Source organism: Artemia sp. Qi Xiang Cuo, chromosome 10 (assembly GCF_049724085.1).
Source record: "Artemia sp. Qi Xiang Cuo chromosome 10, ASM4972408v1, whole genome shotgun sequence".
NCBI classification, from domain to species: Eukaryota; Metazoa; Arthropoda; class Branchiopoda; order Anostraca; family Artemiidae; genus Artemia; species Artemia sp. Qi Xiang Cuo.
Genome location: NC_142803.1, coordinates 38,818,142 through 38,837,099, shown reverse-complemented (window position 1 = coordinate 38,837,099; position 18,958 = coordinate 38,818,142). Strand labels below are relative to the sequence as shown.

General features: G+C 32.2%; 1 protein-coding gene across 4 annotated transcripts in view; it reads right to left on the bottom strand.

The window, feature by feature from the left end:
• The window catches only part of LOC148947741 (uncharacterized), a 31,655-nt gene extending 15,652 nt beyond the window's left edge, over positions 1-16,003 (bottom strand). For 2 of the 4 annotated variants that reach the window (XM_089095401.1, XM_089095404.1), the window contains exon 1: positions 15,125-15,203. The gene's annotated coding sequence lies outside the window, so the exon portion shown is untranslated. Of the gene's footprint in view, positions 1-11,874; positions 11,906-15,124; positions 15,204-15,961 lie in introns of those variants that run through there. The other 2 variants (XM_089095402.1, XM_089095403.1) reach the window with 2 other exon arrangements.
• Between the last annotated feature and the right edge of the window lie 2,955 nt (positions 16,004-18,958).

The window sequence follows — 18,958 nt, the reverse complement described above, 5'->3', positions numbered from 1 at the left end:
AACGATATTTGAAATTAAATGATATTTAAAGACATTTGAAGCTGAAGTTAAAGACAATTTGAAGTTTAATTCTGAGAACCCCATCGATCAGAACAAGATAAACAATATTTAACGATAATTGAAGTTAAATGATATTTAAAGACATTTGAAGATATTTGAAGCTGAAGTTAAACACAATTTGAAGTTTAATTCTGAGAACCCCATCGATCAGAACAAGATAAACGATATTTAATGATATTTGAAGTTAAATGATATTTAAAGACATTTGAAGATATTTGAAGCTGAAGTTAAAGACAATTTGAAGTTTAATTCTGAGAACCCCATCGATCAGAACAAGATAAACGATATTTAACGATATTTGAAGTTAAATGATATTTGAAAATGTTTGAAGTTCAAGTTAAAGACAATATTTTAAAAGAATCACTAGAGTTTGATGACAACCCGTTCCAAATCCAAACTTCAATTACCCAGAGATTAACCTAGGAATTACCGCAAAGGCTAATTGACGCAAGCCATGAGCTAACAATTTTATAAAAGGCACAAATGAATAATTTTTCGCTACAATACATTCTCTATGTGCCTAAAAAAATCCTAAAAATGATATGCTGAGAAGAAATACGCCAACACCTGTAGTGGGAAGCATCATTTCCCAGTTGACTATTAGAAAAAACTTGTTGTGTGAAGACAATCAGACTCGAACTGTTTGATGAAGAAACCATAACGTAAATGCTTCAAAATGTTTAACAAAACAAAAAGAGTGAAGGACAATAATTTACAACAGAAGGATTGAGTACATTAAAGACTCGAAGGTGATGAATAGATGTCAATCTACATGTGTTACTTTCTAATAACTTTTATAATACAATCCCAAAATTGAAATTATTTTAATGTACCAGTGAATATGATAAACCCAATATTGTATGTTATAAATCATTCATGTATGTACCACTAGATGTTCCAGTAGAATTAGGTGTGATATTATAATGTTATTCATTTAACGTAGTGTAGATAGAATGTAGTATGCCATACAGACACCAAAATAAAAAAAAAGCATTGTAAAAAATCGAAACAAAAAAAAAATCTTTAGTATAGTAGCTAACCTATAAAAGTGAATAGTCTTAGTCCGGTAGATGAATTTTATATAGGGATGTAGAATAAAATAAAAAAAGTAATAGGGAAAATTTTGAGCACTCCTTATTAAGCCATAACATAAATATAAAATAATTATGTAGAAGAAATAGTTAATAAATGGCGAATATTTTAAAACCCCAAAGGCGAGCAATTGCTAATGACGGGACGTCATTAATTGTTGGGAAGGGTAATATGTACCATGAGCAAAATGCGATATATTTAAAATACAAAAATAAAGTTCCTTCCTTCCAAAGATAGTTCCGATTTTCTATAATTCAGCTATATCTAGTTGCAAAAAATGAAAAGTTCTTAATCACAAAAGTAAAAAAGTACAGTCACTTTCGCAGGAAGTTTATACGATAAGAACTATGTGAACGCCTAAATCATCAAAAAATATTTAAGACGCAATATTGGGCAAAGGGTTCGCATCCTTGGGCCACTTGAGCCAATTGCGAGCCAGTCCTTACAGTGCAGGACGAAAGAACTGCGTTTGATAGTGGGGCAGAAGTGCTTTTCGATATTATTCTTAAAGTTGAAGCGGGTCCATTGAAATAGAAATCTTACACTCATTCATCTTGGTCACCATTATTGTCATTGAAGTGACATGGTGCTGTGCACCTAAATATATAAGTTCAATAAATCGATTGTCCTTTTTATCTGTGTTATTTCATTTTATATGTCTGTATCCAGCCTTATGGTACCTATTTAGTACGTAAGTCTCCAAGATAAACGCTCCTACAGGGAATCGGATTTCCAGACAACCCAAATAAAAAAATTCTTTTTAATGTTTTCACTTTTATAACTTTAAGAAATCAAAAATTAGTTAGGATTTTAAGGAATAAATATCAGCATATGTATATTAAACTGACAAAGCAGATTTTTTTTTTCAGTAAATTCATTTGAATTTTTTTCAGTAAAGTACAAGTTATATTCTGGCTTTTAGAAAGCATAGGGTTTAGAACCCTATTCAGATTAAGTCGTGGTTACATCATGTGTTGGTTAAGCATGGGCCTGAATTAAAAAAAAATCGAAAATTAAATTTAAACAACAATATATTCAGCTTTGACTGGGGGACGAAGTAATTTTCCTCAGGGATTACTCTTAATAGGGTTAGACGATGTTCCAGGAGAAAACACCTAAATCTATAGATAATAGCAATTAAAGTATTTCTGAAGAATAGATTGTCTTTGGACTCATCAACTTATTAATGTCTAAGCTTTCATAGACGAAAAACACGCCTGATCTATTGAACTGGCTTTGCTAATTTTTTGCACCGTAGTAATTCAGACAAAAATGTAGCATTTCCTTGGGAAATTTTGAATGAAAATTCTTTGAATGCGGAATAAAAATACAATTGAAAAATTAAAATGAAAAAGAAAAAAAAAGTACCGTTTTTGACACATTTTCTTGACTAATTATAAATATATACATAGATGGGCATGTAGTAATAATTTAAGCTCGAAAGATGACTAACTTGTAATAATAATTCTTCTCATGTTAACAATTACCTTATTAGCAGTAATGTTAAAATTACTGGGAATTACAAAGTTGAATCGGAGCTCTCAAGCAGGGATGTAGCTACAACACTTTATTGGGGGGGGGACAAGAGGGATCTTCATCCGACCGTGGCTGATCCAGGGGAGGGGGGCACGCCCCCCCCCCTAGCGTAGTCCAAAGTAGTGTAATTTACTTAATTAACCCAAGTTGGTGTTAATTAAATTTGCTTCTAACCCAAGTTTATCGGATCAACCTATTTTACGCCCCCCTTAATTTTTTATCGGATTAACTTATTTTGCGCCCCCCCCCCCTAAAAAAATCCTGGATCCATCCCTGACATTCAAAAGGCAAGAACATGGGCTATAGAATCGTTTTTCTTCAAATCATTGCCCACCTGAAACAACGCGACTGCTTTCAAGGTTATTTTTAGAAATAGAATTAATTTTGAATAAATTTTTTTTGGCCATAGAATAAGATTTTGAGCTCTTAGTGTCAAACGTTTTCGGTAAAGAACTGACAAAAATTCAAATGAATTTACAAAAAAAAATGTGCATTGTCAGTTTAATCTACATATGCTGATATTTATTCCATAAAATCTTAATTAATTTTTGATTTCTTAAGGTTATAAAAGTAATAACATTTAAATTTTTTTAAATAAAGTACAAATTATATTCTGGCTTTTAGAAATCATAGGGTTTAGAACCCTACTCAGATAAAATATAAATGTTTTTACTTTTATAACTTTAATAAATCAAATAATATTAACATTTTGATTACTAAATATCAGTATATGTATATTAAACTGACAATGCACATTCATTTGTATTTTTTCAGTAAAGTGCAAATTTTGTTCTGAGCTTGGTAAGACATAGAGATTTTGCACCAAACTTATGTTAATTTCTGCTCGTTTTGGAGTTTGATTCAGTTATTTATTGTAATTTCTGTTCGTTTTGAGTTTCATTTATTTATCGATGCTGATTTGTGGTAGTTTCACACTTGGTAGATTATTTGATTTTATTTTTGCTCATTTTTTGTTTAATGGAGTTATTTGCTTTTCTTTGAAAAACTTATTTTGTGGAAAAAGTTTTTTTAATTAATATATGGTTAAAATGCAGCTGATATCCTTAACAATGTTAGATCATTTTGAGGAACTTAGCTTATAGTTTCGAGAAACAAGGATACATATGGTCAAACTGAATCTGATATCCTTAGCGATGTTAGATCATTTTGAGGAACTTAGCTTTTAGTTTTGAGACAAAAGAATACATATGGTTAAAATGCAGCTGATATCCTTACCAATGTTAAATCATTTTGAGGAAATTAGCTTTTAGTTAAACTAACAGTTAAGTTCCTCAAAATGATCTAACATTGCTAAGGATATCAGCTGCATTTAAACCATATATATCCTTGTTTCTCAAAACTAAAAGCTAAGTTCCTCAAAATGATCTAACATTACTAAGGGTATATGATATATTTTGACCATATACATTCTTCTTTCTCAAAACTAAAAGCTAAGTTCCTCGAAATGATCTAACATTGTTAAGGATATTAGATGCAGTTTGACCATATTCATGATTGTTTCTCAAAACTAAAAGATAAGTTCCTCAAAATGATCTAACATTACTAAGGGTATATGATATATTTTGACCATACACATTCTTGTTTCTCAAAACTAAAAGCTAAGTTCCTCGAAATGATCTAACATTGCTAAGGATATCAGATGCATTTTGACCATATTCATCCTTATTTCTCAAAACTAAAAGCTAAGTTCCTCAAAATGATCTAATATTGCTAAGGATATCAGATGCATTTTGATCATATGCATCCTTGTTTCTCAAGACTAAAAGCTAAATTCCTCAAAATGGTCTAATATTGCTATGGATGTCAGATGCATTTTAACCCTATATATCCTTGTTTCTAAAAACTAAAAGCTAAGTTTCTCAAAATGATCTAACATTACTAAGGGTATATGATATATTTTGACCATACACATTCTTGTTTCTCTAAACTAAAAGCTAAGTTCCTCGAAATGATCTAACATTGCTAAGGCTATCAGATGCATTTTGACCATATACATCATTGTTTCTCAAAACTAAAAGCTAAGTTTCTCAAAATGATCTAACATTGCTAAGGCTATCAGATGCATTTTGACCATATACATCATTGTTTCTCAAAACTAAAAGCTAAGTTCCTCGAAATGATCTAACATTGCTAAGGCTATCAGATGCATTTTGACCATATGCATCATTGTTTCTCAAAACTAAAAGCTAAGTTTCTCAAAATGATCTAACATTGCTAAGGATATCAGATGCATTTTGACCATATACATCATTGTTTCTCAAAACTAAAAGCTAAGTTCCTCGAAATGATCTAACATTGCTAAGGATATCGGATGCAGTTTAACCATATGCGTCCTTATTTCTTAAAACTTTAAGCTAATTTCCTCGAAATGATCAAACATTGTTAAGGATTTTAGATGCATTTTGATCATATACATTCTTGTTTCTCAAAACTAAAAGCTAAGTTCCTCGAAATGATCTAACATTGCTAAGGATATCAGATGCATTTAAACCATATATATCCTTGTTTCTCAAAACTAAAAGCTAAGTTCCTCAAAATGATCTAACATTACTAAGGGTATATGATATATTTTGACCATATACATTCTTGTTTCTCAAAACTATAAGCTAAATTCCTCAAAATGATATAACATTGCTAAGGATATCAGATGCATTTTGACCATATGCATCCTTATTTCTCAAAACTATAAGCTAAGTTCCTCAAAATGATCTAACATTGTTAAGGATATCAGATGCATTTTGACCATAGTCATCCTTATTTCTCAAAACTAAAAGCTAATTTCCTCAAAATGATCTAACATTGCTAAGGATATCAGATGCATTTTGACCATAGACATTCTTGTTTCTCAAAGCTAAAAACTAATTTCCTCGAAATGATTGATCATTGCTAAGGATATCAGATGAATTATGATCATATATGTTCTTGTTTCTCAAAACTAAAAGCTAAGTTCCTCAAAATGATCTAACATTGCTAGGGTATCAGATGCATTTTGATCACAGACATCCTTGTTTCTCAAAGCTAAAAACTAATTTCCTCGAAATGATCGATCATTGCAAAGGATATCAGATGAATTTTGATCATATACATTCTTGTTTCTCAAAGCTAAAAACTAATTTCCTCGAAATGATTGATCATTGCTAAGGATATCAGATGAATTATGATCATATATGTTCTTGTTTCTAAAAACTTAAAGCTAAGTTCCTCAAAATGATCTAACATTGCTAAGGATATCAGATGCATTTTGATCATAGACATCCTTGTTTCTCAATACTAAAAACTAATTTCCTCGAAATGATCGATCATTGCTAAGGATATCAGATGCATTTTGATCATATACATCCTTGTTTCTCAAAGCTAAAAACTAATTTCCTCGAAATGATCGATCATTGCTAAGGATATCAGATGAATTATGATCATATATGTTCTTGTTTCTCAAAACTTAAAGCTAAGTTTCTCGGCGTACCCTAAAAGTAATGGAGACATTTCATCAATTGCATTATTGGGCTCATTGACTGTTTCTGTTGTTAAACCATCGATGATAGTAGTTAGGTTTGTAGGTGCTATGTTTTTCATTAATTCATCTTAATAGACCCGTTTTTATGCTATATGCCAATGCAATTTGTATTTTGCTTTCAATTTAACTGTCTGTTACAACATTATTTTTACATAAATGGCAATTTTGGAAAACATAAATGATGTGATTTATTACACTAGTTCAGCAGTATGCCTTTGTTTTCCCCTTTGCTTTCATTTGAATGCTGATACCGGAATGATGACGATAGGATCTATCAACGGGTAACGTGTTACCGGAATCATAAGCAAGTTGGCCCTTGTTCAAAAATTATGTAAAAAAACAGAATCAAAAGGGATCAAGATTCGCCTCAAGGGCTAACCTCGCAAACTACACATGCCATTTGTGAGCGATAAGTGTGACTGCGTTCCTGTGTGTCTAAACAAAAATATAAGTCTAAAAAAATCTTATGTTTCCCCCATTGAATAGATTTTGTTAAAAAAAAATAAGTATAAAAAAAGAAAAAAATGTCACTACGAACATTATTTTTCTAGTAAAAAAAATCACAACTGACATATTTATATGACCCTCGTTTTAAAAATATCACAGGTTTTTTTTTGCTATAAGTATATTTAATGTGATTTTAAGACATGAAAAAAAAGTTGAAATAAAAATCTGTCAAAAAAGATTAAAACGAATTCCCCCCCCCGCCTCCAAGGGGTATGGAGCCCTGTCATGTTCATTACGATACTATGTCCTTTTCTCGTTCAGAACTAGAAAAAATATTTTACAAAGGGGTATGGATCCTGTCATACTCATACGTATTCTAATAATATTCATGTAAAGCATTGATTTCAATAATAACCCGTGGACAAAATGCAAAACTTTAAGAATAACTAGTAGGGAGAGATTTTTTTTTGAACTAATGATTATATATGATGTCCAAACACATAAAATTCAGTATATGCTAGTCTTAACCTCGTTTTGAGTTTGAATTACTTTTAATTTCGGTTTGTTTTGGGTTTCATTAATTTATTAATAGTGATTTGTGATAGTTTTATGCTTGGTAGATTATAGGATTCTATTTTTGTTCATATTTGGTTTAATGGAGTTCTTTACTTTTTTTGAAAAGCTAATTTTGTGCAAAAAGTTTTTTCATATATCTTTCATTAAAAATCGAAGTATTATTGTTTGTGTTGGCTCAGCTTCCTCACCCAAAACTACAACAACCAAAGGTCTTCCACAGGGTGCAGTCCTGAGCTGCCGCCTTTCCTCCTTATTTCTCTGGGACATGAGCTTCCCACTCACCAATTTACAATATAGGCTACTGATGATCTAGAATTATGGGCAACTGGCAACACCTTTGAGTTTGCACATTCAAAGCTGTAAAAGTTAGTCAAAAAGAAACTTGAAAAAGGGCATTTGATTTGAAATTCAAAGGGATAGCACCCTTATTAATAGTTGAGTGATTTGAGGGCAACTAACCCCCCTTTCACGCCCACCTTTTCCCCAGACACATCCAATCAAAAATTTTAGATAGCCATTTTATTCAACGTAGTTGAAAGTTTTGGAAATTAGGTCTTAAAGGATGACAACCCCTCCCATAACAGCCCTCAGGGCAAGGGTTGTAAGTTATGCCCTGGGGCATATAAAGTTTTATTGAAAGCTTTGTTGTAGAAACTTCAAAAGGGCTCATTCAATTGGAAATTGAAAGGACTAGTGCCTTTTTTAATAGTTGAAAGTGATTGGATAGAGACTAACGCCCCTCTCACACCCATAAGGTTTTATAGAAGGCGTTGTTGTATAAACTTAAAAAAAGGCTCATTCGATTCAAAATTCAAAGGGCTAGTGCCCTTTTTAATAGTCGAAAGTGATTGAAGGGCAACTAGCCCCCCCCCCCCAGACACCCATCATTCTCCCAAACACATCCAATCAGAATTTTGAGATAGCCATTTTGTTCAGCATAGTTGATTTCCAGATAGAAAATATGTTTTTGAGGAGGACAATCCCCCAAAACCCTTGGGGCAGGGGTTTTAAGTTATGCCCTGAGGGCATATAAGAACGATGTTGGCACAATGTACTATATATTATTTTTTCCTTTAGAGCAGGGCACTTCATATGGAAGGGGTCGTCGTAGAAACTTCAAAAGGGACTCATTCAATTGGAAATTGAGAGTTCTAGTGGCCTTTTTAATAGTCAAAAGTGATTAGAGGGCAACTACCCCCCTCCCCCACGCACATCATTCCCCCAAACACATCTAATCAAAATTTTGAGATAGCCATTTTGTTTAGCGTAGTTGATTTCCCCATAGAAAGTATGTTTTTGAGGAGGACACGCCCCCACAACCCTTATGGCAAGGGTTTTAAGTTATGCCCTGGGGGCATGCAAGGTTTTTATAGAAGGCGTTGTTGTAGAAACTTCAAAACAGGCTCTTTCGATTGGAAATTCGAAAGGCTAGTGCCCTTTTAATAGTCGAAAGTGATTGGAGGGCAACTAGCCCCCCTCCCACACCCATTGTTTCCCCAAACAATTCCAATCAAAATTTTGAGATAGCCATTTTGCTCAGCATAGTTGATTTCCACATAGAAAATATGTTTTGAGGATGATACTCCCCCACAGCCCTCAGGGCAAGGGTTTTAAGTTATTCCCTGGGGGCATATACAGTTTTTAAAGAAGGCGTTGTCGTAGAAACTTCAAAAAGGCTCATTCAATTGGAAATTCAAAGGACTAGTGCCCTTTTTAATAGTCAAAAGTGACTGGAGGGCAACTAGCCCCCCCCCCCCCGCCCATCATTCCCTCAAACACATCAAATAAAAATTTTGAGACAGCCATTTTGTTCAGCATAGTTGATGTCCAGATAGAAAATGTATTTCAGAGGAGGACACTCCCCCACAGAGGAGGACACTCTCCAACTCTCAGGGCAAGGATTGTAAGTTATGCCCTGGGGGCATATAAGGTTTTTATTGAAATCTTTGTTGTAAAAACTTGAAAAAGGGCTCATTTGATTTGAAATTCAAAGGGATAGCACCCTTATTAATAGTTGAGTGATTTGAGGGCAACTAAACCCCCTCTCACGCCCACCTTTTCCCCAAACACATCGAATAAAAATTTTTAGATAGCCATTTTATTCACCTAGTTGAAAGTTTTGGAAATTAGGTCTTATAGGATGACAACCCCTCCCCTCACAGCCCCCAGGGCCAGGGTTGTAAGTTATGCCCTGGGGCATATAAAGTTTTATTGAAAGCGTTGTTGTAGAAACTTAAAAAGGGCCCATTCAATTGGAAATTGAAAGGACTAGTGCCTTTTTTAATAGTTGAAAGTGATTGGATAGCGACTAACACCCCTCTCACACCCATAAGGTTTTATAGAAGGCGTTGTCGTAGACACTTCAAATAGGGCTCTTTTGATTGGAAATTGAAAGCGCCGGTGACCTATTTAATAGTTAAAAGTTCTGGATAGTCAAAAGATTGGAGGGCAACTTAAGCCCCTGTCACGCCCACCATTTTCCAAAACACATCCAATCAAAATTTTGAGATATCCATTTTGTTCAACATAGTTGAACGTTCTGAAAATTAGGTCTTTTAGGATGATAACCCCCTCAGAGCCCTCAGTGCAAAGGTTGTAAGTTATGCCCAGGGGGCATATAAGGTTTATATAGAAAGTTGTTGTATAAATCATAGGCAGCATGATTGTGCTGCCTAAGTAAAGAACGGGGACACTCGGGAACGATACAAGAAACAGGGACAAATTAAAGAGGAGGACACTCCCCCACAACCCTCAGGGCAAGGGTTTTAAGTTATGCCCTGGGGGGATATAAGAACGATGTTGGCACAATGTATTATTTATTATTTTTTTTTTGTTTAGAGCAGGGCACTTTGTATCAAAGAAATTGTTGTAGAAACTTCAAAATGCGCTCATTCACTTGGAAATCGTAGTGGCTTCTATACTTTTTAATAGTCGAAACTGATTGGAGTGCAATTAACACCCCTCTCACGCCCACTATTTCCCCAAACCCACCCAATCAAAATTTTGAGAGAGCCATGTTGTTTAACGTAGTTGAAAGTTCTGGAAATTCGGTCTTGGAGGATGACAACCACCCTAACAGACCTTAGGGTAAGGGTTGTAATTTATGCCCTGGGGGTATATAAGGTGTTTATAGAAAGTGTTGTCGTTTCCAAAAGGGCTCATTCAATTGGAAATCAAAAGCCCTAGTGCCCTTTTTAATGGTCAAAAGTGATTGGAAAGCTTGACATTTTTATAGTAAAGATCAAAGTCGGAATAATGTATTATTTTTTGTTGTTGTTGTTTAGACCAGGGCACTTTGTATCAAAGGAGTTGTCTTGGGAACTTCAAAAAGGGCTCATTCGATTGAAAATAGAAAGGGCTGATGCCCTTTTAATAGTTGAAAGTGATTTGAGGGTAACTAATCCCCCTTCCAATCCCACCCTCCCACGCCAACCCTCCCATTTCTGCTCTTAAAATTTAACCAAATAAAAATAGCGTAAGGGTATCCAAGCTATGAAATAAAGTAATTTTTTTGCAAATGGTATCAAGTTTTCCATTTCAGGTCAACCAGAGGAGGTATGAAACTAAAATAAACAGTTCTATCTGTGTCCAGATTTTTAAAAGGGTGTATGTTGTTAAAAATTGCTGAAATTTTTTTCCAGCATACAAATAGCAGGCCAAACTATAAAGTCTTAAAAAACGAAAAGGTTTAAAGTTTTATTTTATTTTTCTCTGAAAAGACTATGTGAATAAAAAACGAACAGATATTAACTTAAAAACCTTTTTCCACAAAATAAGTTTATCAAAGAAAAGTAAAGAACTCCATTAAACAAAAAATGAGCAAAAATAAAATCAAATAATCTACCAAGCGTGAAACTACCCTATATCAGCATTGATAAATAAATGAAACCCAAAACAAACAGAAATTACAATAGTTAACCGAGTCAAACTCAAAACGAGCAGAAATTAACACAAGTTGGTCACAAAATCCCTATGCCTTCCCAAGGCCAGAATAAAATTTGCACTTTACTGAAAAAATACAAATGAATGTGCATTGTCAGTTTAATAAAGATATACTGATATTTAGTAATCAAAACATTAATATTATTTTATTTATTTAAGTTATAAAAGTAAAAACATTTACATTTGTTAAGTAAAGTGCAAATTTTGTTCTGGCCTTGGGAAGGCATAGGGGTTTTGGGACCAACTTATGTTAATTTCTGCTCGTTTTGAGTTTGACTTGGTTAATTATTGTAATTTCTGTTTGTCAATGCAGATTTGGGGTAGTTTCACGCTTGGTAGATTATTTGATTTTATTTTTGCTCATATTTTGTTTAATAGAGTTCTTTACTTTTCTTTGAAAAACTTATTTTGGGGAAAAAGTTTTTTAAATTAATAATATAAAAAATGTAACAATTGACCATTGCCAATTTGAATGTAATAAGCTGATGTCTCTACAGTATACCCTGCAATGTAAACTGTTAAATTGCTTCAAACACCACAAAATCTCACAATCAGCTAAGATTCTAACTGACTATACCATCACACAGAGAACAGAACTCAATGGATATCCTCTGATATTTAAACTCCTATAATCAAAAGATTTACTGTAAGATATCTAAGCAGTTTCAAGATAAATAAGGACCAACCATTGCAGTAGCTCATTTCAACTCTCAGAGTTAGTAAAAAGGAATAGGACTAGATAGTCTTGACTGAAAAGCCCACCTTTGCTGAAACAGAAAAAGAAGACAATCTTCAATACACAAACCTACACAGATGCCATAAACTTTCCAAATGTTAATTAAAAGTGATTAGGATCCATCATTTTCTATGTGTTCCCTTTGGAGCCCTCCATTTTTCTGAGGAAAGAGTAGCAAACATTTTTGAATCATTGGAGGTTGATATTTAATACAAAAATCAAATATATACAAGCTGGCCACATGCTGAGTGTCAGGAACCTGCCTCAACATTGGCTATACAGTTTTTTTTTGTTTGTTTTTTTTAAATGACATATTGCCATTTCTGGCCAAAAGACCAATTCAGAAAGGTTACAACTTCAAGGATGTATTATTATTTTCCCCAAAGCAGTTGTATTGAACCTATGGTGATGCCAGTATGTTAAGAAGAGGCTGATATTGCCTGTAATTAGAAGACAAGCTACAAAGAGAATCACTATACACAAGTCTGGTGTGTAGCTGTACCAAGGCTTGGCCTGAATATTGGCTACTTAGTTTTTTGTTTCTTTGTAAAACTAGTAAATTGACATTTCTGGCCACAAACAATCTAAATAGGTTACAATTTTAAGAAAAATATTCCATTTTTCTGTTTCTTTGTTTTGTTGATACTGCTTCAACCTTAAAAAAGGCCCTAAAATACTTACATATAGAATATCATTACTAAGTGCTTCACATTACTTAACCCCTAACTCTTACTAATGTGCAAATATATAGTCAAGCCCAATTATATATTTTTTATGTATCTTACACAACAGAACTTTTTTATTTCAACCCAATACCCATAAACTTAATCAATACTGATAAATTCAATAAACAGAAAATGTATGGGAAATATATAGTTTATGCTATATGTTAATGTTTTAAGATTCTGTTAAGATTTAAAACTAATTTGAAAAATTTCTAGTTTTTAACTGTTTAACCTACTGAAATTTTGACAAAACAACATTTTACCTTAATTTTCAGTTATTGGTTTCTTTTTTTCTTGCTTTAGTTCTGAAAATGTAATTCCTGTTATTTGAGTAGAATTTTAAGCCATATTAATGGTATTTTTTCAAAATTTAGGAAATCTATTTGCATATCTTTAAAACCCTATAAATTGGGATTGAACAAAGTTGTGAAGCTGAAAACATTTTTTTTGTATTTCATTTAAGCAGAAGTTCTATATTCAAAGGTTTCACTTTTATAACACAGATTTTTAAAGGTCATCAAAGGTCAGGACCCTCTAGACAGAGAAGGAGTAGAGGTAGGTAGGCCTACTTCAAAATATCTTCCTGAACATACTTTAGCCTGTAGACCTATCTCTGAAAGTTTCAATTTCCAAATCTAACCTCTTTCAAAGATTGGTCAAAAAAACTTTTTTTACAAAATGAGTTTTTCCAAAAAAAAAGTAAAGAACTTCATTAAACCAAAAATGAACAAAAAAAGAATTAAATAATGTAACAGGCATACAACTACCACCAATCAGTATCAATAAATAAGTGAAACCCAAAACAAACCAAAATTAAAATAAGTCAAACTCAAAACAAGCAGAAATGAATCTGAGTAGGGTTCTAAACCCTATGCTTTCTAAAAGCCAGAATATAATTTGTGCTTTACTAAAAAAATCAGATGAATTTGCTGAAAAAATTTTGCATTGTCAGTTTAATATACATAATACGGATATTTATTCAATAAAATCTTAAATAATTTTTGATTTCTTAAAGTTATAAAAGTGAAAAAATTCAGAAGATTTTTTTAGACAACAACTCCTTTGATACAGAGTGCCCTGATCTAACCCCCCCCCCCAAAAAAAAAAAAAAAAAAAATACATTGTGCCAACATTGTTCTTTACTTAGGAATCACAATTGCAATGTCTATGATTACCAAAGGTAGCTAAAGTAGAATTTTACCCAATCCAGTAATTAAAGAATCCTGTAATTACAAACCTAGGTATGTAATTAATAAAGAGAATTGCTATCACATAGAAAATAGGATTGTGGGAAACTTTAATAAACAAGTTTAAAAGCTGAAATTTTTTTAACATAAGCACTGATTTATGATTATAACAGTAATATAGGATCAATTTTGAGCAAACATAAGCAGTAATGTATAATAATCTGCATTATAACCTATAGATGGAGGAGGAGTGGAGGTAGGCTTTCAAATTACCTTCCTGGGCCATACTATAGTTGGTTGATCCATCATTGAGTTTCTCATTTTCATAACCTAGCCTCTTTCCAAGAAAGCCAAAAGTAGCTAAACTAAAATTTTACCCAGGGTTTTAATATTCTTTTCAGATTTTTATAGTTATTGCTTGTCATGAGCCCTGATTCTGCTTTGAAATTCTTTAAAATTTACTGGATGAAACTTTTTTGGTAAATATCTACCAAATCATATTATTGAGTTAGGAATAAAGTGAATACACCATTTGATGCATTTTTTTATGCTGACTACAAATATAATAAGCATTTCTATTGGAAATGAATTTCCCCCCCCCCCCCCCCTATATTGGCTAACAATAAACTAAAACTGAATGTACATATTTAGGGGGGGCTGAAATTCATTTCCGATAAAAATGCTTATTATATTTGTAATCAGCATAAAAAAGGCATTGAATGGTGTATTCACTTTATTCCTAACTCAAAAATATGATTTGGTAGATATTACCCCTAACTCAATAATATGATTTGGTATTTACTAACCCACAAATAAACTGTACTCCCATATTAGCCATATGGTGGATGTACTGAACTAGTCTACCTAGCTCCACTTCTTGTCTCTCTGGATGTCCTGACCTTTAAAAATCTGTGTGTTATACAAGTGAAACCTTGCAAAATAGATCTTGTGCTTAAGGGCCACAATTGGAAATTTTTACCTAAAATTCTACTCAAATAACAGGAATTGCATTTTCAGAACTAAAGCCAGAGAAAAAGAAACTGATAACTGAAAACTAAGGTAAAATGCTGTTTTGTCGAAATTTCAGAACCCTCTAGAGGGAGAGTGGAGGTAGGTACTTCAAAATACCTTCCCATGACATACTTTAGCCTGTAGACTCATCCCTGAAAGTTTCATTTTCCTAACCTTACCCCTTTCCAATAGCCTATATCCAAAAGCAGCTAAAGTAGAATTTTATCAAAAATTATATTCAGAGTTTTGAATAGGATGTTCAACAAAGATTATTCACTCTTTTGCACTTAGCGTTTCCTTCTAAGTTGACCAATCCTTCTGTAAGATTATTTAAAGCTATTTTGCGCCTCATCTCAACCAAAGTATAAAATCATAATAGGCAAATTACCTGTTGAAAATAAAAATAATAAATTCCAAGTTTAACTAAAACAAATTTTTACTTTTAAATTGAGTCAAATTTTCAGCTTAGTTAATGGTTTTCAGTTTTAATGTAGATGATAAGTTTGTAGATTGCCGGCTCTGGTGACCGTGCCATCTATTCTTATTTTATTTGCGTTCGGAAGTTATAGGGAGCAGACCTTATAAAACTACTTAAAACAAATTTTTAATTTGGAATTTTTACAAGATTTTTGAAAAGTAAGCTTTCTTTTCCATTGCTTATTCCATGAACGAAGGAATGGTGAAATCCTCATTTGGTTTTGGTAATATTAAATAGAAAGTTTTTTCAACGGAAAGTGAGGAGGAACATTAAAGCTGAAAACAAATAGAAATTATTATGTGTATTAGGGGGGTTGTCACTTCTTCAATATCCCGCTCTTTATACCAAAGTTCGACTTTTTGTTCCAATTGACCCCTGAAACACAAGGGCTAATTAGTTGGAATAACAAGCTTTTTTATAAATTATAAAAAAAACTCATTCTTAAACATCATCTTAAACAACTGAAACAAAAAAGCAAATTTTATCGTAAAGAGTGAGGTATTGATGAGGGGGAAAGCCTTTAACTTTACCCATCAAAACCTACGCATCTTAAAGCGTTAAAAGACAGTGTGAGAAATGATTAAAGGATCCTTCGGGCCAAAACATTTTATACAAAGCAGTAAATTATATAAATACCATTTAAAAACCAAGGTTTGATTCATACTCTTGAAAAAAAGTAAGCTAGTGTAACATTCCAATAGAAACTGGGTACATAGTTTCAAGTTGCAAATTAGTGACTTTTTCTTACAAATTTATCTTGTAAAAATTCAAAACAGATAAATAAAGTTACCGAAAATAATTTATAATCCAAATGTGTTTAAATTTTGTTTTTGCAATCCACCTAATATTGGCAGATCATTCAGAGAACATCCGGGTCTTTGCTTGGCCTAATAAAAACGAAAAGAAGGGCAATTTTTGGCAATTAGTAGGCCTAATATGTTTATAACGATAACTTAAGCAAACATTTACAACACTCGTTTCTCTTGAAGAGCTAATACAGATCCTTCTTCCAATTTTAGAAGTAACTACATCTGAGTAAGAGCTATTATTGTGGGCTTGACATTATAATTTTATTTGAAAGCCTAGTTCTGTTGTTTCTCAGAGTGTTAACATCTACACAGAATGACGGCATTGTTTTCAGATTACAGGTTTACTGGGTGTAGCAAACAGTTTCCAGAGAAATAAAACAAGGTTTATAAGGAGTTACTTGAGCTTTAGTAATTTTACGTCTATATCCTAATATTTTTAATAATTTAAAATGTTTTTTAACCATTGCCCACGAAGAGTTGAATTTCAATGGCAAACAATGATGTTTGGAAAAATTCCCATTAAAACCAGCAAGTTTTGAATAATGCCTGGAAATAAATGGGGGGGGGGGAGATCTTAAATCCATACAAATTATACGAGATTCTGAATCAGCAACTGGACGTAATAAAACCAAACGAAAAATTCACCTCTATTTTTTTCCACATAGATGTCCTTTTGACAAAAGATTCACAATCAATACATGAAATTTAAAAGCCGATTTTAAAAACGAACCTTTGATTCTTTTTGGTCTTTGTGGCAAATAAAGGTAATCTAGTACATCCTTTCAAACTGCTTAAAATTTTGACCAATTTTCTAGAGAGGGAAATGTTACCCTATGTTTAGCAAAGGGTATGTTCAGCAAAGGGATCAAAACAGACATTTTGAGTCCGTTTGTTAGAAGGAGGTGACTTGCTCTTTTACTACTTTTTCAGCGCAAAAGAACCCTCTTACACCACAAAGTTGTCGGAATAAGTTCAGGAAATATAAATTAAAAGTTGTTATCATTGGGGTTCCATATCCAATGTCAATCGAAAAAAAAAACTGGGTTCTACTTTGAATCCTATCTTAGGGCAGTACTGGCACAAATATTAGGAATAGAAAAAGTCTTTCAATTTTTCAAAATTTCAGTAACCTTGATCAAAGGCTGTGAGTTAACGTAAATTTGATAATTTGCAAGACCCCTCCTTCTCAACTAAATCTTGTGGTCCGCTTGGGCTAGCAAAAAAATTAAAATTCTGAAAATTTCAAACTAATTTAGAAAGTAAAATTTTTAGCACAATTCAATATCAGAACAGATTGAAATACTCAAGGGTAGATAACTATTTTTTTTTTATTTTCAAGAATCAAAACAAAACTTTTCCCAAGAACTGAGAAATGGAATTTCCAATTAATTTGAAAACACACCTTTAGGGTCTTTTTGAACGTAATTTACAGATAGATTTAGGTTTCTTTTTAGATTATCCATTTAAAAGGATTTTTTTCAGAAAATAAAAATTGCCTTTTTCTGATTGTGTAGTTCTATATCGGTCATTGGATGAAAATAAAAGCTTCACTTACCAAACACTGGATTTACAAGAACCCTATATAAGTATCTGAAAAAAAAACAAAAACAACATCGATTTTCAGTCTAATTAACATTTACTGATATTTATTCCTTAAAGTTTTGATAGTTTTTATTTATAAAAGTAAAGAAAAATGAAATTTTTTAAAATATATTTTATTTTCAGTAAAGTGCAAATTATGTTCTGGTCTTGAGAAGCCCAACTTATGTTAATTTTTGCTCGGTTATAGTTTTAATTGGCTATTTATTGTAATTTCTGTTCGTTTTGAGTTTCATTTATTTATTGATTGTGGTTTGAGGTAGTTTTATGCCTGGAAGATTGTATGTCCATTTGTGCTCATTTTTGGCTAAATAGAGCTCTTTACTTTTCTTTGAAAAACCTGTTTTGTGGAAAAAATTTAAATTAATTTCTGTTCGTTTTTTATTAACAGTCTTTTTCATAGAAAAAAGTTGTATTTAATATCTTTTCTGTTTTTTTTTTCTATAAGAATCCAAAGTTTGGGTTGATATTTGTATGTTGGCGAAACTTTTTCTACAATTTTTAATCCAAATAATATCATTTTAAAAATATTCTATCTATGCTCTGTGAGAACCTGGATACACTTGCACTCTTTTTATTTATTTAAATTGTAATAGCGGAATTATTAATAGTAGTAGCCGAAAAAATTTCAACTTAATATCCCCAGTTCTTCTCAATATATTACTGATATTACTATTGATATTACATATTGATATTACTATATTGATATTACTACTGATATTAAAATATAATACTATTGGCAACCATAAACACAATGCCTTTTTGATTTAGTTTAAAGCAACATTTAGTTTTAAAGCCAAATGAGCTCATTGCATAATTATGAGGAATTGATATGCCCAATGTCCCTAAGGACATAGCTGGTGGACTGTTCTACTATGCTGAAGAAAATAATTGTCTCAAAATCTTGACTGCATTCGTTTGGAAAATGAATGGGCTTGAGAGAAAAGCTACTACCTCCAATCTCTTTTTACTCTTGAAAAGGATACAAGACCTTTTAATTTTGATTCGAATTAACTCCTTTATAAGTTTCAATAGTATTTCTAGCAATTATAGACTGGTAATACCTATGGTATTGTTTATATGCTTTTTTGAAAACCTGTATGCATACAATTTTTTCATTTTATTGAAATTCGTTCTAAACATTCACTAAAAGTTTCACCTTAATACCTTTAGCGGCATTAGTTACAGTAACTGTAGCGGTAGTACTAAAAAAAAATGCACATAG